Source organism: Myotis brandtii, unplaced genomic scaffold (genome assembly GCF_000412655.1).
Source record: "Myotis brandtii unplaced genomic scaffold, ASM41265v1 scaffold365, whole genome shotgun sequence".
Taxonomy (NCBI): Eukaryota; Metazoa; Chordata; class Mammalia; order Chiroptera; family Vespertilionidae; genus Myotis; species Myotis brandtii.
Genome location: NW_005364031.1, coordinates 669,692 through 690,817, shown reverse-complemented (window position 1 = coordinate 690,817; position 21,126 = coordinate 669,692). Strand labels below are relative to the sequence as shown.

General features: G+C 41.5%; 1 protein-coding gene across 6 annotated transcripts in view; it reads left to right on the top strand.

Moving 5' to 3' along the window:
* The window catches only part of BACH2 (BTB and CNC homology 1, basic leucine zipper transcription factor 2), a 335,186-nt gene that overhangs the window by 129,280 nt on the left and 184,780 nt on the right, over window positions 1-21,126 (top strand). Inside the window, exon 1 of one of the 6 annotated variants that reach the window (XM_014544481.1) lies at window positions 2,659-2,978. The exons of the other annotated variants lie outside the window; for them this stretch is intronic. The gene's annotated coding sequence lies outside the window, so the exon portion shown is untranslated. Of the gene's footprint in view, window positions 1-2,658; window positions 2,979-21,126 lie in introns of those variants that run through there. 6 annotated transcript variants of the gene reach the window in all.

Here is a 21,126-nt window from a genome sequence, read left to right as displayed (position 1 = left end):
GTTTGATTAAATTAAAAAGGAACATAGTGGGTACTGTGTGTGTGTGTTTTCGGCCTCTCTCGTCTCCCTAGTTTTGTATATAATCATGTCACTAGCTTGTTGAATTAACTGTTTTCATCATCCATTTCCTTTTCTCGGTGTTACTATAGAATCTGTGGGCTCTCCGTTACCAGCTACACCTGATCTAGAGGAAATAGGTTATGTCCCTATTTCAAAAGGAGGACCATCTCCATGGTTCAACGCTGTGTGTTTGTTGGCAGTTGGGATTCTAGAAGACACATGGGATGTATTCCTGAGTGATAAAATATATGTAGAAGGACCACTTACTAATTTTGTAGGATAATTTAGACGAAGTAATTTGTATAGTCTGTGGGGTCTGTGTATATGAGTTTTACTTTGCTCTTAGTGGTCTTATTTTGCTTGCAGGATGTTTTGTTTCATATATATATGGGACTCTAAGTGGAGCAACTGGAAGTATTCACTTTGAAAGGACACAAATGTATATGTTTGTGTGTATTTGACTCTCCCTTTCTCCCTGAAACACAGATTCAGTTTTCTTAAAATCATATCAATTGTGCAGCTGGTGCTGTTTTGCTTCACCCCTGTGTGTTAATTGTTCTGTGGCTTGTTTTGTTTACTGTTTTTGCAGACCTGATTCGCCATGGTCCATGCCTTTCATTCCACTACACCACATAGTTGATTTCCCAGTGGGGAAAAGACTGCCTTTTCACCCGGTAATTAGTTATCTCATTCAAAAGGGCCAAGCTTCTCAGAGATGATGTTGTCACACTTTAAATGCCTGCTTTGGAAGATGAGAGCTCATTTAGTTACATGCTCATCCATGTGGTAGAAGAAATGCATGGTTAGTCACCATGGAAATGCTTAAGCATTTGAAGGGCACAGGATGGTTAATTAGACCATTTATACTCAGCTATTGAGAGATTATGAGTTAGCTTATAGTGATAAGAAACCAGAGTAAGAGGTAATATTTTTCAGCCCCATGAAGAAGTGGTAGTGTTGTTTATTCCCAAAGTGTATTTTTTCATTTGCTGAGAGAGGACTCTGTGCCACTTTATCTTAAATAAATTTTGTGTAATCTCTTGCTAAGCAAGCAAGCACATCCCCAAAAAGCACAGAGGTAAACTGAGTCTGCAATCTCACTCTTGTTACCTCCCCCGAACACAGGAAGAACGTAAACGCTAGAGTTTCCCCTGAAGGTATGGGAGGGAGGTAAGATTGCCCCTCAGCAGAGCCCCTTCATTCATATGCTCCCGGGTCTTCCTGCAGCCCCTGCTCAACCTCTCACATCTTGCTACTAACCATCTAGGCCTCTTTACTTATTTCCTTCCTGCCCGGGTCAGTTACCACTATGTGGCTTCATGGCTCAGCCCAGGCTCCAGGCATATCCATGCCTTGCCTCCCCACCCCCATGGTCTGGCCTTTCTTTCCGTGGGACTCTAAGTGAAGCAACTGGAAGTATTCCCTTTGAAAGGACATGGACGCATTGGCCATTTAATATGCTCAGAGCATCTGTGCACGAAGACGCTTTAGAGCTCTGTTTTGTGTCAAACGATGTGAACTAAAGGTCTAAGATTTTTAAAGTTTTAAAAAATATTTGTTAATATTTTCTTCCATTATGTAGTACAGCTCATGTGGTCTGGCTCCTATGTACCTCTTCAGCTTCATCTTGCTCCAAACTCGCCCCCCGCGCTCTGTCTGGGGACAGTGTTTGAATGTGTTACAGTCCCTCTTTCCACTTGGCCCCTCCATGTGCTCCCTCTGTCTGAAATGCTTCTCTGCCCCCCATTGCAGTAGCTCCAGTGTCCCTTCTCCAGGAACACCTTTCCTACCCCCCACCCCCACAATCTAACCTAAGGCTCCTTTACTGTGCTCTCACAGCACGGTGTGCCTTTAAAGGATAGCATTTATTACAGTTTCACGCTTATCTTTGTTTGCATGGTTATTTCATAAATGTCTCTCTCCCCCATTATCCTCTAAGCTTCTCTAGGCGAGCAGCTCCTTATCTTGGTGTTTCTAGTGAGCAGCATGGGAATGGACACACAGCAGGTGCACAGTGACACTTGTTGAAGGACCGTCTACAGCTGTCTCTGGCAGCCCTTCCATTGGCCATGAGCCCCTTTCTTCCCAGCACACCCTGAGTTGGTTGAAGTATTTACTGGCCTCCAGCTGCTCTAGTGCAGCTGGTTCCAGCCCAGTCCCTGACCCAGGAGGTGGATATTTGGTTGGTCCAATCAAATCAAAATAGATGCAAAGATGGAGAGAACCTGGGTCCTTAATGATGTTGTTGAGCTGCTCATTTAAACCCATCCTGGGACAATGCTACCTCTAGGCAACTCTTTGTGTGAGACAATAAATCTTCTTATTTGTCTTGGCCAATGAAGAGTCTTCTGTTTCTGAAAATATCCTGATACAGAATGTCATGAGTGAATGACCACATGAATCAGTGAACAAGTTCATCTCAGGTCTTCACAAGTCCCTTGGTAATTCAGTTTTATTTCTCTTCATTTCTATGAAGTATTGGGCTATTAGTGAAGGTGTTGGCCAGTATTGAGCCCAGTGCTGATATCCAAAATAATTCCTATATGTTTGAAAATTGTTTCCTTCCATTAAATGCCACATACCCTGAACTTGAACTCACATTCTTTACCTCTCACCCTTTGGCTCCCCACTGTGTTCACAACTTTTTGGGGCAAGCTCTTCTCTCAGGAGGTTGAGAGTCAAGTTGTCATAGCCGGCAATTTCCTGTTTGTGAGCTTGAAGCTGTAGAAGAGTGCGGGCAGGTTCAACAGAACCTGTAGGTGTTTTCAGACGCTGAGCTGATTCATCCCCTTTGGTTGTTAATTCTCCCCAGCTACCGTACCATCTCTTCTCTCTGGATACGCACAGTTTCTCTTTGTGTGGAGATGAGATTCTCAAGACCTGCCCATTCCATGCTTTCCATGCCTTTCTGGGTTTTGGTGAGTTGCATTTTAGGTCCCTCCTTCCCCAATGTTGTCGAACAGTTTCTGCACAGGAGAGTTTTGTTTGTTTTTTCTTTCTTTTTAAATGTATTTTTTATTGAATTTATTGGGGTGACATAGGCTAAAAAACTAAGTAGGTTTCAGGTGTACAATTGTATAATACATCATCTATATACTGTATTGGGTGTTCACCACCGCAAGTCAAGTCTCCTTCTATCACTATTTATCCCCCCTTTATATTCTTCTTTCTCCCCCACCCCCCTTTCCCTCTGGTAATAGCCATATTGTTGTCTGTGTTTAGGCGGGCTTTTTTGTTTGGTTGGGTTTTTTTGCTTAATCCCTTCACCTCTTTCACCCAGCCCTGCAATGCCCCTCTTCTCTGACAGCTGTCAGTCTGTTCTCTATCTATGTGTCTGTTTCTATTTTTTGTTAGCTTATTTTGGTCATTAGATTCCACATATAAGTGAAATCATATGGTCCGTGTATTTGTCTGACTGGCTTATTTCATTTAGCATAATGCTTTCCAGGTGCATGCATGCTGTTGCAAGTGGCAAGATTTCCTTCTTTTTTTATGGCTATGTAGTATTCCATTGTGTAAATCTACCACAGCTTTTTTATCCACTCATCTACTGATGGGCTGCTTACAAATCATGGCTATTGTAAATAATGCTGCAATGAACATAGGGGTGCACATAGTCTTTCGAATTAGTGTTTCGGGTTGCTTTGGATGTATTTCCAGACATGGAACTGCTGGGTCATAAGGCAGTTCCATTTTTAATTTTTTGAGGAAACTCTATACTGCTTTTCACCGTGGCTGCCTCCATCTGCAGTACCACCAACAGCACCTGAGGGTTCCCATGTCTCCACATCCTCGCCAGCACTGGTTTGTTGATTTATTGGTGACAGCCATTCTGACAGGTGTGAGGTAATATCTCATTGTGGTTTTAATTTGAATTTCTCTGATCATTAGTGATTTTGAACATCTTTTCATATGTCTATTGGCCATCATATGTCCTCTGTGGATAAGTGTTTACTTAGGTCCTTTGCACATTTTTTATTGGATTGTTTATTTTTTTGGTGTTGAATTGTATAAGTTCTTTATAAGTGTTGGATATGAACCCCTTTCCAGATGTATCCTTGGTGAATATGTCCTCCCATTCAAAGAACACATCTTTTTGTTAGGGCAGAGCTTTGAGTGCGCCCTGCAAACCTAGGCTGTGCGTCTGCTGCCTTTCCTTTTCGCCGACCTCCAGCATAACCTAAGAAACGCAGAGTCTTAAATACATACTCCCCGGAATGCCTGCTTGTTTGGTAGCAGAGACTCGGAGTTCTCTCATTACTCACTTGCTCTCCCAGCACTTTGGCAGGAAACCACAGGAGGTGGGCAACCAGGTCCCCCACCTTTGGGAGGGTTACCTTTGGCCATGCCATGGGGGGAAAGCACTAAATTTGTACTTGCTTTCTTAAACCAAGGCAGGGATGAGTCACCTTGGCCCACCACCCTGGCAAGTAACATACTTACCTCCGAGATTCAGAGAACACTCCTAACTGCCTCCAAGGGTTGTTACAAGCTTAGGGTCAGAAAGATACTATGAAAGCGTTTCATGTTTCTTTTGCCTGGGGGAGCGCTATACAAAAGTATTAATATAAAAGGCTACCAAAGACAAACCCTTGTGAAGTATCTTTTCACACTGCTCGGTATCTACCTCACTTTCCCTTCCCACACCCGAATATATGTAGAAGCAGGTCATCAGGTTGGCCTCCCACCTACGGGGAGATCGGTTCCCCTGGAACCTTTGGAGTGAATCACCTGATTCTGATAGCAGACTTCCCTTGCTGACCTCTAAATTGGAATGTTTTGTTTTTTAACTTTGGTTATTTCTATTGAAAAAAAAATTCCTTGTAGTGCTTTGTGTATAGTATTGACAGCTCATCACATCTTGTTCTGACTCAGCCATCATTTTTGCACACCTACTGTGTACCACACATTTTTCTAGACATGAGATACATCTGTGAACAAAGGGGACAAAAATTCCTGCCCTCTGGTAGCTTATATTAGAGTGGAGGGAAACAAAAAATAAGCAATAAATAAATAAGCAAATTATAGTATGCTAGAAGGTGATAATTGCTATGAAAAAAAAATAGAACAAGGTAAGAGGAGTGTCAGTTTGGGGATGAGGAGAGGTTGCAGTTTTAAGTCAAGTGATCAAAGTAAGCCTCCTGTATTTCTAGCCTTTTGCTGTTGTTTTGTTGTTACAGAATGTTGTAATGATTTAATATTGCAGTGAATCATCTGCATAAATTAAATATTGCCTGAAATAAAAGCAGTTCAGCTGACGGCTAAATCTGATTGCTAAATGCTTAGAAAAGCATGAGAAGGTGCATGAGCCCTTGTCTGGCACTTTCAGGTTATCTATTGTTAGTTTCCTTTTCCAAAAATAGGACTTATTTTATATAGTCTTCCAATGGAGTATCTCTCTGACACCTACTGCCATGTGCTTTTAGTTAAATGTAACTAGCGGTCTTACAAGGCTAAGAGGTTCATCCAAAATGTTTCCTTTAAAAGTTCTAAGAAGTCCCCCCTGGTTGCCTTTCTAGCCCATAACATTGATGGATTTTGCAATCCTGCTGGTCCAGCCATGTAGGAAAACCTCATGTTGTGGGTAATTCTCCTTTAAACACATATTTTGCGTTTTAGTAGTGGTTGTTCAGAGCTGTTGTGTCTTAGGCATGGAGTTTATTATATCCCTATAAATTACAGACCACAGACAACCCCACCCAGAACAGCACTGTGTGTATGATCCTGCACTCCTCCCCTGCTGTGTGACCTGACATATGGTTAAGCCCTCCTTTGAGTTCTGGAGTTTGAGTTTTGTACCTATGTACCCTCTCCCTGGCTGGCTTGTCTGCCCTCCCCTTTTCTGCATTCCACCATCATTCTCTCCCTGAAGTAGCTGAACCTTGGGAGGGGCAGTGTGTGGCTCCTCCCATTGTCTGAACCCATAGACTAGACGCTTAGAGGCTCTCAACAGGCCTCTCTCCGTGGACTAGACCATGTCAAGGTAACACTTGTTTTGCCTCCTGTCCAGAACTGACTAGCACAGTGCTATTCAAAAGGTAGACTGGAGTGAGGGCCATCAGACTGAGTACTTTTTTATTAAAGTATAGTTGACATACAACATTATATTAGTTTTGGGTGCCCAACGCAGTGATTTGACATTTATATACCTTACGGTGATCACCGTGATAAGTCCAATAACCATCTGTCCCGTGCAAAGTTATTACGATATTATTGACTCTATTCCCTGTGCTGTATATTACATCCTGCTGACTTACTTATTTTACAACTGAAAGTTTGTATGTCATTTCCTTTCACCTTTTTCACCCATCTTCCCAACTCCCCTCTGGCAACCATCAGTTTGTTCTCTGTATCTATGAATCTCTGTTTTGTCTTGTTTGTACATTTGTTTTTTCAGATCCCACATATAATTGATTTCTTATGGTATTTGTTTTTCTCTTATATATTTCACTTAGCATAATATCCTCTAAGTTCATCCACGTCTCAAATGGTAAGATTTCCTTCTTTATGGCTGAGTAATTTCCCATTGTGTGTATATATGTGTATATATGTGTATACATATATGTGTGTGTATATATGCTATGCATATGTACATATGTATACATATATACTATACACATGTATATACATACCTACATTCATCTATTGATGGACACCTAGGTTGCTTCCATATCTTAGCTATCTATAATAATGAAAGCATAATATGCTAATTAGACAGGACAGCCAAACAACCTTCTGGACGTCCTTCCGGGCGAAGCTGCAGCGGCAGGGGCCAAGGCAGTTAGGGGCGATCAGGCAGGCAGGCGAGTTGTTAAGGGTGATCAGGCAGGTAGGCAGGCAGAGTGGGTAGGGGCGATGAGGCAGACAGGCAAATGAGCAGTTAGGAGCCGGCCGTCCCAGATTGCAAGAGGGTGCAGGCCGGGCTGAGGGACAACCCCCCCCCCCCCCAATGAATTTTGTGCACCAGGCCTCTAGTTGTAAATAATGTTGCAGAGAACAACATAGAGGTACATATATATTTTAGAATTAGTGTTTTCTTTTTCTTTGCATAAATACCCAGAAGTGGAATTGCTGGGTTGTATAGTAATTCTGTTTTTAATTTATTTAATTTTTAATTTGTTTTCTGAGGAACCTCCATACTGTTTTCCATAGTGACTGCACCAATTTACAATCACACAAGCAGTGCACAAGGGTTCCCTTTTCTCCATATTCTCACCAACATTTATTTGTTGATTTTTTTAATAATAGCCATTCTGACAGGTGTGAGGTGATACCTCATGTGGTTTTGATTTGCATTTCCCTGATGTTTAGTGATTGAACATTTTCTTATATGTCTGTTGGCCATCTATGTGTCTTTTTTAGAGAAATGTCTATCCCGGTCCTCTGCCCATTTTTTAATTGGACTCTTTGTTGTTGTTTTTATGTTGAGTTGTATAAGTTCTTTATATATTTTGGATATTAACCCCTTTTTGGATATTTATTTTTAGATAACTTCTCCCATTCAGTAGATTGTCTTTTCATTTTGTTGATGGTTTCCTTCAAACCTTTTTGTTTTGATGTAGTCCCATTTGTTTATTTTTGCTTTTATTGCTCAGAGTAAATACATTTTGAGCATAGGCAGATGTCCTTCTATTCCTTACTTGTTGTTTCCTGTCACTCACCTGATTCAACCTGGAGATCTTGGGAACAAGCCACAAGCCTGAAACACTCAGAGAGAGGGTCTTCCAGAGGGAGTGGGCAGCTACCCTGGCTCATTGCAAGGTCTGGCCCTGGACCTGTCACTCATTATTCTGAATTGTGCAGTGTGCTTCTGTCACCTCCTGCAATAGAATGATCTTGAGAAAGTCATATACTCTCTCTAGGCCTGTTTCCTCGTCTGTTAATGATTAGTCTCCAAATAACCTTCAAGATTGCTCTCGCTTCTAATGTTCTGATGCTGTTAAGACACTATTTGCTGCCTTTTTCCTAAAAGTTGACTTTTTTGACATGGTTGGAATCTTCCACTTCTATCCCTTTAACCTTGTCTAATTCTCCCCATGAATTCATTCTATTCATTTCAATGTCACTTTTCCTCTGTGTGCTTTGTAACACGCATACTCCCATCTTCTGGCGCACATCTGCCACTGGAACTTGTGACCTACTCTGCAAAGAGCCCTGGTTGCTTCCTCCTGTGCTCCCCACCCAAAAAGCTGCTTTCTCTGAGTAGGGAGTTGAGCTGTTGAGAAAAACATCTTTGTAGTCCAATGTCTTTATCTTAAAAGAGACAGAGAATGGAATAATGTGTTCTTTTTTAGACTCTTCAGGCTCTGATGACCACAATCAAAATAGATCTGTATCTAAGCAGTAAAAAGGTAATATATGTGCATTTTCTTGTAACAGGAGTCCTAACACAAAAGCAGTGTAGACATAAATTGCATAGTCTGTACCATGATTTTTAAGAAATTTGTCATTTGAGCCTTGAGGAGGAAAATATACCCCAGTGGTTAAAAAAGCATTATTTTCTCTAAATTCCATAACATAGAGGAAGTGTTTTTCATTTTCTCAATGCCTTGTGCCTGGGAATTTTGAAATGATAGATTCAGCGGTGGTATTAATAAAGTTCCACAGTAAGAATATCAATGTGGAGAGCGATTCCTATAAATACAGTAAAGTGCCTGGATTTTAAATATAAATTCTTTGTCAGATTGCTATTCACTTAATTACCACAAGCTAAAATTTAGCTATTAGCATTTCTTTTCTAATTGTTACCAGTGTGATAAACGCTTTTCTTTATTTATATCGTACAATTTATTTCAGGACAATGAATAAGGATTTAGTATTGAAACAAATTATAGGAGTCAAATATTGCTATTGCTTATTTATTCAGAATATAACTTATTCAACAAAGTTAATTGTACTTTATTTTGAAGAGTGGGTAGTTAGAAATAGGATTATTTGTATTTAATTGGAAAAGAATCTGGATCTTCGAGGTACAATGTCTGGCCCCAAACCACATAATAAATGAGAGACAAGAACTAGAAGTCACTTCTTTGGTATTTAATTCCTGTCCTTGACTATCTGAATTGATATGAATATTTTATGTGAAATACCCATATTCCGGAAAATTATGTTATTTTAGATATACGCTTAGTAAATATACCTGTCTTTCAAAGACGATTGGAATCAATTCCCCTCTCTTTATATGGGGCACACTTAATAGTGTATGAATTGATGAGATTACATCTTATTTCTAAAGATTTCCAAGAGAGAAGGTTTCCTAACTTCTCTCATTAACCCACTGTAGTGGTCAATTAGATTTGATGTCACAACACGCTTTCTTATCTAACTTAAATCTCTTATGCTGTAGCTTAAGTCTGTTTTCTCTCACTCTCTCTAGGATATTAAAAGCAACTAATCACCATTATCCATAATAATATTTGTGAAGTATTCCATCTATTTGAAATGTTAGCACTGTAACTGGCAGTAGCCATAACTCCCAACTATCAGTAAATCTTAACATAGAGAAGATGGACATAGAGAAGCTTGTAATAAATGTAGATGACATGGTAGTATTTAGTTTTGATGAATGAATAATACTGTGAACTAATGTGACTTAAGCAGACTAAATGAAAAGCATTCATCTATTAATTCATTCACTTAAATATTCATCAGGCACCTACTTTGTGGTACTGTATTGTGCTATATTCAGAAGTATGAAAAATAAATCATAGAATCAAGACAATTTCATTGCAAGGGATTTTTTTAAATAGAATTTATTAGATGGTATATTAGTTAGAAATGTGAAAATAGAATAGCTTAATCTTAAGAGGATAACTCTACGTCCTATTTAATGACTGTGTGGTGTTTACAACCATATCTGGAGGTGGGGCTGAAAAATAGAGTCTTATTATGAGAACATTTTCTCTTTACTTTACAACTGCCCCATTACTAAAGTCTGTAATAGGCACCAAATTTTACTATGGGTGTCCCCTGCGCCCTTCATCTGGAAGCCCCTTCTCTCTGGTGTTAATATTGAAGAGGTATCTGTGTCTTCCCGTGAGTATTTGGACATGTGTGAGCACTGGCCAGTGTAGGACAACAAGAGGTTTATCACTGGAAATAAATTACAGACTCGTGAGGCATGAAAATGATATGCCTGGAATGCAGAACAAGGGTTGCCTTCTGCCTGCTTTCTTTATCAGACAGCAAAAGGAGAAAATGATTTATTCTGGAGCCATTTGACACTGACCAAGCAATGTATGACAGATAAAATGCTGATTTATTACTGCAAAGAGAATAATGGCTGTTCTTGCTAAAATGCCATTAATAGTTTTATTGTTTAAAGTGCAAATTACATTCGGCAATTTGTTAGTCCCCTTTTGAGGCGAACTTGAAGTAATTCAGTGTAGGCTTTCAGCTGAAAAAGGACAAAGTAATGAGCAAATCATAAAAGAAGTCATTCACCAAGGTTGGCTTATATATGAATTCTCTGTCTGAACTATAAAGATGTAGAAAAAAAATTGTCTTTAAGAAATACAAAATGATGCACGTATTTGTTTAAAACAGAAACGCCATAAGAAAGTTGATGTTGGCCCTAGCTGGTTTGGCTCAGTGGATAGAGCGTCAGCCCGTGGACTGAAGGGTCCCAGGGTTGATTTCAGTCAAGGGCACATGCCCGGGTTGCAGGCCCGATCCCCAGTAGGGGGTGTGCAGGAGGCAGCCGATCAGTGATTCTCTCTCATTGATGTTTCTATCTCTCCCTCTCTCTTCCTCTCTGAAATCAATACAAATATATTTTTTTTTAAAAGAAGAAAGTTGATGCTGGCACACTCTGTAGAGCTGAGGGTGTGCCTTCCATGGGCGCCTGCTGTATGCACAAGACATTGTGCTAGTCACCAAAGAGAAAACCAAACCAGAAAAAAACGTAGTTCCTGCCCTTGGGGATCTTACTGTCTGATGGCAGGAATGAGATCATTCAAAATGAATTAAAATATATAACCAGAATAGGATCAGAATCTCAAGAAAGGTACACATGAAGAGGTTCCAAGGAGAAGATGATATTCAGAAGGTGACATTTGAGGTCACTTTTAAAAGATGCCTAAGATTTCTATAGCAACATTTGGGGCTATAAAGCAATTCCAGAATGAAGGGATGTCAGAAAGTGGAAAGATCTGTGTTGATGAACATCGAGTGGGCTCTTTGATGCATAGGTTGTGGCAGCGTGATCATAAATTGCCTGGAGTGGTCCCTGCCACCACCTGTTGCCCCAGTGTCATTATTAATAGTGCCCTCTTCCACTCTTAAGAGTCCCAGTTAAATGGTCAATTATGCAATGAATGATTGTGGTGGCTATAAAAATGCACCACTCACCTCTCCTGCTTTAGGGAGCACAACTGACTGATGTCCCCAGCTGTGGCCCCTCTGGACTCACCGCACTTTGGCCCCATGGCCATGCTTCCCAGGGGCCACTCCCAACCAGCCATCATGCACAGTGAGGGTGCTAAGCTGTGTCCATTCCAGCAAGACAGGGGTCCTCCACTGAGACACTTTGCGGCAAGGACTTCCCATTGGCAGGGCTGAACCTTTCTTAGAAGTGCACGGCACTCGAAGGCGTCCCACTCCCCTTCCTTCCTCCTCTTTCACCCAGAGCCAGGCCTACATCTTGGTCTGCAGACTTTTCCTGCCTACCCCTGCTCCTTCCCCAAGAAACCTCTTACAGATCCAACCCCACGTCAGTGCCTGCTTCTCAGCAGACCTGAACTAATGCAGTGGCCCTAGTAATTGATAAGTCTTGGATAGTAGAGAGGATATGACTACAAAGAAAAGTTGGGATGATATTGTAGGCAATTTTGAAAATGCCTTTGAAGAATTTGACCTTAATTCAGGAGACTATGAGGCTCCATTGAAGGTTTATCTGTCATAGAAAAATCAATGATTTGGTCCTGCTGATGATGATAGAGAAGGAGAGTTGAAACAGGGCAACCAGTTAGAAGGGTACATCAATTGTCCATTAGGAGCCTAAAGAAGAGTAGTGTATGAGATGACAAACACTGGCATGGGTATGAGAGACACTGCGGGGGGGGGGGCGTTGGTGAGTTTGGATATGGTGGGACAGAGGAATCAGATTATTTAGTCTCTCTGTGCCTCAGTTTCCTCATCTGTGATATGGGAACAGTCACAAGCCCTACATCACTCATGGAGCCATAGTGAAGATTAAATGAGTCAATACCTTCCAGAAGTTCAGAACGGCGCCTGGCACGGAAGAACTCATGTTTCAGAATTTGTTTATCTGTTGCTCTCTAGCTGCATTGTCCTATAGGACTTTCTGCAGTGGCAGAAATGGTTTATATCTGTGCTGTCCGGTACAATAGCCACTAACCACATGTGGTTATTAGCACCTGCAATGTGAATAGTGTGACTGAGGAACTGTATTTTTAACTTCATTCAATTTAAATTTGAGTAGTCACATGTGGCTAATGGTTACCATTTAGAAGTCGCACCAATTTCTAAAGTACTAAGTAACTAACATGAAGGGGATTGCAAAATTATAGTCTATTCTTTTCTGCAAAAGGCTTGGCCCAGCCGGCGTGGCTCAGTAGTTGAATGTTGACCTGTGAACCAGGAGGTCACGGTTTGATTCTCCGTCAGGGCACATGCCCGGGGTTTTATGTGGCTAATGGTTACCATTTAGAAGTCGCACCAATTTCTAAAGTACTAAGTAACTAACATGAAGGGGATTGCAAAATTATAGTCTATTCTTTTCTGCAAAAGGCTTGGCCCAGCCGGCGTGGCTCAGTAGTTGAATGTTGACCTGTGAACCAGGAGGTCACGGTTTGATTCTCCGTCAGGGCACATGCCTGGGGTTGCGAGCTCAATCCCCAGTGTGGGGTGTGCAGGAAGCAGCTGATCAGTAATTCTTTGTCATCATTGTTTCCCGCTCTCTCTCTCCCTCTCTCGTCCTCTCTGAAATCAATTTAAAAAAATATTTTTTAAAAAGCCTTTTGTACTAATATGACTTACTTTTAAGTAAGCCCATGGGTTTGGTTGCTGACTGATGGTCAGGAATAAACACAGAGATGTGGTCCTAAACAGACCCCTCTGAGATAATCAGAGCAATAAGAAAGGGACGAGAAGTAATGTTTTTACTAACCCTGCAATAAGACAAGTACTTTAAGGCTTGAAGGAGAGTGATCATGTGTTGGTTTCTGCAAGTAGCTAATAATAGGTGGCTAAGACCTCCCATTTAATAGGATCTGGACTCTCTGCTGTCCATTTCCAAGGCCAAGAGAGAGGAGGTAATTCCGTGCCTGCTATAATGCTCCCTCCAAATAATAGCCAGGATAGCGCTGCTATTACGTAAGGTCACTGTTAATGCTGCCGCTGAGGACTCTGGTAGTTCAAGGACAGCACTAATTGGAACTCAGAGGGATGTATTAGAAGGAAAGGAGCACACGTTTCTTATTATCTGTAAGGGGAAGATAAAAAGGCATTAGTGTGCCAGTCTATCCGAAAAAGGATTTTTGAAATACCACTCTTTCCCTTTTCTCTCTTCTCCTGCCATGCTCAGGTGAGCCAGCCTTCCCAGTTCCATGAATATATCACTGCGCAAGGCTAGTTTGAGCCGGGTGTTACTGTGGGCATCCCCCACATTACTGACTCACCAGTTGAGATTTTTGTTGCAATTGAAACTCCAGGTGCCTCAGTTGATATGTACCCTGTGTGAATCAAGGTATTTCTCTCAGGAGACAGAACACGGGAGGCAACGTGTAGCGTGGAGTCCACCCTGAGAGCACACCACAGCTCTGTCACGTGGCAGATTTGTGACCAGTGCTAGTGACTTTAAGTTTAGTGTCCTTACTTGGGAAATGGGGAGTACTGGTATCTTCTGAGTTATTTAGAGGATTGCATAAGTTAACATGAGTCTTTTAAGTGAAAGTGCTGGAAAATGTTAACTCCCTGCCCCTGCCATATCTCTGTCTAGTCTCCTAATTTTAAGTTCCCATTCATTATCGTTCCAAAATCTAGCATGACCCGGTACTCCCTCTCAACTCTGTTGAACTTCCGTGCCCAAATCACACATGCTTCTCACTTCCATTGTGTTGACCTACTCAGCCCGCTGGGGCAGCCTTTCACGGCCTCTGTTCCCTCCTTGCCATGACTGCCTCACCTCCTTTCCTGAGCATTTCTGAGGCCAGGACCTTCCTGTCCTGCATGCATTTGGCTCCTTGCCTGTCAAATGAAGGAGGCCACTCGGGGCTCATGGCCCTGCCAGCCCCTGGCATTTGATAGGTTTCTGTACATGAGACCGCCACCTGAGTTTGTTCCTTTCAAAAAATGTTCATTGGTTTTTCTCTTTCACAAAAAGCACCACATTCTTATTAAATATATTTTTTAAAGAAGCAGATAAGGAAAAACTCAAAGCACTCATAATATGACTGTCCCTAGAAACTACTGTGTACATCCTGAGAGTACCTTACAATGCTGAGTGTGTGTGTGAAACAAAAACTTAATCACTACATTCCCATTTCTTAACACCCTTCTTCAGTGTCATAATTTCATACTGTAAATATCCCTACAGCATCATTTCAGGTGTCCTCCGAGAATGCTGTGTGTGAATGGATTATGGTTTATTACTGGACACCTAGGTGGTTTCTGCTTTCCCCCACTATTATAAATAAGGCAGGACATTATAAAGAGAGCAGCAGACAGCACCCTCGTGCACATATCTTTTCACACAGCCTTGAAATGGAATTATCAGATTGAAAGTTGTGCACATTTTTAAAGTTTTTGGTACCATATTGTCACATCACCCATCAAAAGGATGGATCTAGTTCTTTCCTCCCCTCAGGACACATGAGGCTTTGACCACTTGGTTCCTGATGGGACCAGTAGAACTACTTGGGGAGGAAAAATGAGAGGGAGAGAAAAAAATATAAAAAAACCAATGCTTTTCCCTACTCATTGGTGGATCTGGTTCCACGTCCACTATGTTTTTAAACTCTTAGCATAGGGCAGCTCCCTGGCTCCTGCGGAATTCTTATTAGCCGCTGGCTGCCTTTGCCCCCTCTAAATTGCCGCCTGTAAATCAATGCACTGTTTCTTGGAAAGGTCGGCCCTCTGGGAAGAGCCTTTCTGCACCTGTCTCATCCAACTGGAGAATCTCATCTGCGTCTCTTCCTTTCATCTCGTCTCATTTTGCAACAATATTTTCTCCTTTCTCTGTTATTGGCCTTTTGATTTAATACTTTAATTTGGTATGTAGGTTCGTGGTATCACTGTTCCGGATAATTCATGTCATTCTAGACTGAATATTCTGTAACATTTTCTTCAAATACTGTTTTGTGAAAAGATGTCTCACAGACTCAAAGGCTCATCCATTATGTTCATTTTTTAGAAATGAAAAGATAAAAAGCAGAGCGCGTGTGGTAACTACACAACTTGATTCTTTTCCAAATGCTCAGGAGAAAATTGCCTGTTCTTTTTATCCAGCAGGATGAAGACAAGTACCATTTTTATTTTTTTCTACTTGACTATGTGGGACACAGATTGTTGCTTCAGTAGATTGATCACAGCACATTTCATAATTTTTAAGGACGTGAACACACACACTCTTCAGAGGAAGAACCAGTGGGTCTGCCTTGCAGATACGCACACACTCCCTCCTCCAGACAATGGAGCTGCAGTTTGAGTGCCACCCGCCTTGGGCCAGGATTGGGGGCCCAGTGAGCAGCTGAACGGCTCCCTTCGTGTGCGGTTTCAGCAGCTTGCGGGAAGGCTTATGGTATAGTGATGTGACAAGCTGTGAACAGCAGATCAGAGCAAAACGTGAGATAATTTAATTGAGGAGCTTGGTGAGAGGACAGCTCTCAAGAGCAGAGAGCAGGGACGTGGCAGAAAGGGCATCTGAGGAAGGGATAAATTATGAAATCGCATTCTGAGGACAGTGTGAAAAGGATGCTTCCTCATTTCTCTGGCAGTTTGGGTCAATTTCCTACCCTCGCATGCCTTGCAAAAAGGGAAATAATTTATTTTTATTACTGCCCCATTCTTGTTAAGGCAGTTTTTAATACCGCATAGAGCAAGTCACCCATTTCTATGTAAGGGACTGACTTCCTCTTTTCTCTAGGTTTGGTATTTACTATTTCTGCCTCTACCCCTTTGGGAAAAAATGCTTTTTTTTTTCTTTTCTTTTTTTTTTAAAGTAGTAGTAAAAATGTGAGACTGGCGATAAGCTGTGGTGTATTTTCTTTGACTTGCATCTTTCGGAGGCTATTGTAGGCCTTTTTATTTCTTCTGTCATTGGCTCTAAATTCTGAAGTGGATTGTATTTTTTAATCTTTATTTTCAAACCACTTTTTCTGAGTTGGTTTTATGCACCATTCCTTCTTATTCACTCTCGACTGTCTTTATAAGACAAGTGGTGAATTTAACATTACCCAGTCTTTTAGTAAATTGCAACCCTAATATCCATCCTGGGCACTTAAAAAAAACAACACACAGAACTCAGAAATGGCTTACTGGGTATATTAAGGCATTTGATTATTCAGGTTGAAATAATGCATCTACTTACTAAATTTTTTCAGTTTTTTTAGCTTCTTTCTATGTTGAGACCAGTTGTCTGTTTAAGTATAGGTGGCCTTCTAGTTTAGAACAAGGTCTTAGCTTGATTATCAGCTTTGGCTTTGGCTCATGGGGTCATTAAGGCCAATTTAGACACTTCTGCCTTTAGAGTTCATTTTAAAGAACTTTCACACTGTGTCAGTGACAGAATCAGTGCCTCTGTTTAGAGCCATCAGCTGGAGCCCTTGAGGGCAGATACCACTAGAAAACAAGGACCATTGCGCATACACACACACACACACACACACACACACACACACGGCCATGACCTGGGTCAATACACAATGACTTGGAGTGGAACACGGTATTATAGCATCACTTCTGTGTTTCTGTGGGTTTGCTTCGGTTGTGCATGGTGATGCGAGAATATTAATTCCAGCTTAGTAAAATTTAACTTCAAATTCACTATCCCTGAATTTAATCTTTTAAGAAAATCCTTCATCTTTCCACTCTTTGGGATTCTCTTTCTGTGCACATACAGCTATACATGGAATTTAATGTAAAAAATTTGAAGTAAAAGTTCTCATTTCAAACTCTTACTCAAGTTCAATTTGTTTCTGATTCCACGGTTGACATGCCACAACTGAAAATTTGTTGGATGTCAAAGAGAAGAGGTCTCAAAATGGCTTAGCCAGTCGCTCAAGAACATTGCCATTTCTCCCAGTTTCTCCCCAGCTGCCTTCCACACCTGATCTTATCTTGCTTCAACCCAGGTGTTTTCCCTTTCTGGGCAAATCCGTTCATGTCCTGTTGGAAGATGACATCTTTCTTTCTTGGCGGTACCATTCCTTGCAGCTGAATGGGTCAAAAGGTCCAAATTAGTCAGAGGGATACTTAATGATGGATTCACATATTTTAATATGAAAGACTTGACTTAACGGCCTGGCACATCAGTCACATTAGGAGAATGTCACTCCCTGCAGTTTTAAAGGATATACCTGCAGAAAGAGACCCTCGAGGGACCTTCAGGGAACCTTGTCCAGCACTTTTTCATCCTTCTGAGGGAGCTTTGTGCATGTTCTGAGTGTCTTGCACTTGAAAAGTTTTCTGTGTGGACTAGTTTTGTAAAAAGCTGACAGTGTGCTACTTCTGTAAACACCTCTCCTCTCCCCTCCCTACCCCCACACCTTCCTAAGTTTACCTCCAAATGCATTATATCACCCAAGCACTTATACAACATTGCAGACATTTTCATCTAAGCTAGTAGCAGTTAATTATCTATCTTTGTCTGTGTTTCAGCACTTAATGTTATTTTGACAGGGGTTGCATACTCTCTGTCTTCCTGGAATTTTTTAAGTGTTCTTCTGAGTAATTTGAGAAATTCCAAGTATAGATGAGGTGATCTGTTCTCTCCGTTATTGTCTCTTTAAATTTAATTTTAAAGAGGACCCACTGTGTGCCATACAGCATGCTCTGGTCACTCCTACATACATTGTCTAATTTAGTCTCTTCTTCCCCTGAATCTGCACCTTGAATCGCCACTGTAATCTCAGTGTGTGTTGGGAGGGGAAGGGTTTCAGGAGTGGGCAGAGAGGTCATGATCTCTGGGTGGTACATCCATGTTAAGCAGAGATTTCAGTCTGCAAGGGTAGTGCTGCTTCGCTCTTTATTGTCTGGGGAGTAAAGCTCCTGGTTGGTTATTGGCAGAAGTGCTTTACATCCAGGATGATCTCTGGGAAGTTTCAACATGAGTTGGTTTCTGTTTCCTTTCGAAAGCATGTGTTTGCTCACCTGCATGGAAGGTGAATAGGAGACTCAGCTCGCCAAACGGAGTGTGTCAGGAAGGATTACTGATTTATTTATGCTTGCTTCCAGAATATTTGAAGAAGTTGGCTTTAGTTCTCCCTTCAATGGGGCTTACTCACCCAGTCAGTGTCTGCGTCAGCATTTAAATATCTCAGGCCTGTCATTCTGGAAGAGGGGCGTTCCCGGAGGTGCCTTCCCTAACCTGCGGAGTGAAACCTGCCTGGTTGCAACAGGCCCAGCCAGGATCTCCCTCTCCTGGCCTGATGCTGCTTACTCCTTTGGGGTCAGACCCATGTTTGCTAGCAGCTTCCTGAGCCATAGCTATATTGGGGAAAATAGTCTTCACTTCCAGTTCTTCTCTTGGCACCCAACCTTTCATTTAACTCTCTCTCTCTCCTTCCTCCCTTCCTCCGTTCTTCCTTCCTTCCATGTCTTCAGTATCTATTGAGTGAGTGTTGAATACCTAGCACTGTACAGAATCCCAGGGATTCAGAGCTAAACATATAGGCCTTTCTTTGTGTTGTACACAAGGAATAAATGGGATTTTTCCAAAAGACAAGCAAACCTTAGGTACAAATTTTTTTTTAATGAAGGGGAAAATATTATCTTTAAATGAATCATCTCCATGCTTGCAGATAGGATTGCTCACACAATTATAAGTATTTTCTAGCATGAAGATTCTTCAGGACAACATTCATCCATTTCATACTTATTGAGTGCTTAGTGTGCCAAGGTCTGTACAGACACAAAAAATATAAAGCTAGATAAGCCAGGCCCCTTTCTCTGAAGACTCATATTGTAACAGAATAAAGAGTTCTATAAAGTCTATATTAATGCCGTAGCAGAGCACTGGGCATACTGAGTGGTAAGAGATTATGAGCACTGAGTAGGGTGGGGGACAGGACAATGCCTACACATAGTAGGTTCCTAGTATTTGTTGACCAACCAACAGGGTTAGCCTACACTCAGGACCTATTAAAGAGGGTGACATTTCAGCTGTTCCATAAAAGATGAATAAAGCATTGTCTAGGTCTAGGAGAAGGGCATGGTAGGCAGTGTGAACAAAGGTGGAGTACGTGGAGGTGGCTGAGGGCTTGCAGAAACAGCATCAGGATGCTCAAAAGGCAGTGTTAGAGAGATGATCCCAGAAAGGGCTGGTGGAGCCAGATTGTGAAAGGTTGGAAAACTTTGGCCTTTCTCTTCTTGGTCAGCAGGGCAAGGAGACTTCAGTCATCTTGAGCAGTGAAGTTACACCAGATCTAGGTTTTAGAAGGGTTCTCTGTCCTGTGTAGGATATTCTCTCAAGTCGGGAGAAACTGAGGAGAGGAAGCCTGGAGGAAGATTGAAGAAGGGTCCCACCACAGCAGTCCGTGCAGGAAGAAAGAAAGCAAAATTGAGAGGAACTGCAGCATATCCCATGTCAGAGATGAGGCCGGGAGGAAGCAAGGATGGCTGCAACTTTCAGAGAACACACATTCCCCATTTACCAGCTCTGCAAAATTCCCCGTTTACTTTCCAGTGCCTGGGGTTCTGGGTCTGTAAAACAGGCACAGTCGTACTTACCTGGTAGGATTGTTGTGAGAATTAGCTGAGATAATGGTGGTCTAAGCATTGAGTATGGCCCTGGGCATGTAATAATAACCAGCATTTATCGAACTTGTACTGTGACCGCGTGCTTTACATGTACCTACTTACTCAGACCTAACAATAACCTTATGAGGTAGAAATGGTTCTTATCCTGATCCTACACTGCCTGTCGGTGTTATTGATTATCATTATTCTTCACTGTGCCGTCTCCGTCCTCCTATTCCCTGGCTCCCTGGCTGCCAAGCTTTGTGGGAAGTAGGAGAGAAGGGGTGTCTGGTATGTGACCTTTCTGATCATCTCACATAAAACTGACCTGTCCCTGACTCATTCCCTCAGGACTCTGTTCAGTCACAGAAACTAATCTGATAAATGAATCTGTGAATGGAATGGGATGGTAGATGAATGAGTCACTTTTCTAGAAAACACATCTACATTTTAACTAACTTGCAATGGCTGTCACCCAAAGGAATGACAAATTTCAGGCCAATAGGGAATTATTTTTGAGCTGGAATACCTTAAATCACACCCCGTGGCTGGCTCAGCCTGCCTCTGCTCTTGTCTTGTGTGTTATTTATATAATGTCTCTTCCTTTGCTTTCTTTTTTTATTCTTAATGCTATCTTCTTTTTTTAATTGTTTTACTTTTATTTTTAATTTATTGATTTTTTAGAGAGAGAGAGAGAGAGAGAGAGAGAGACATCAATTTGTTGTTCCACTACTTATTTAGGCATTCATTGGTTGATTCTTGTATGTGACCTGACATGACTGGAGATTGAACCTACAACCTTGGCATATGGGGTGACACTGCAACCAACTGAGCTACTCGGCCAGGGCCATCTTAACACTATTTTCTAAGTAAGACAGTCATTCTTGTTCATTGAAGAAACTTTAAAAAGTAAGGAGAGCAAACAAAAGAAAGTTTAAATCTCTCAGAATAATCTTCCTCCTCAGGAAGAACCATGTAGAGATTGCCCTTCTAATCTTTTAAAATCTGTATATGCATGAAATATTTCTGAATATTGGGCAAAGACTCATTATACTGAAATCACCTTACTCAGTCAGTGCAAGTTTTAGGTACTTGTGTAAGTTATCTGATGGAATTGCTTTAAAAGTAGTCAATGAAATTCAACAGAAA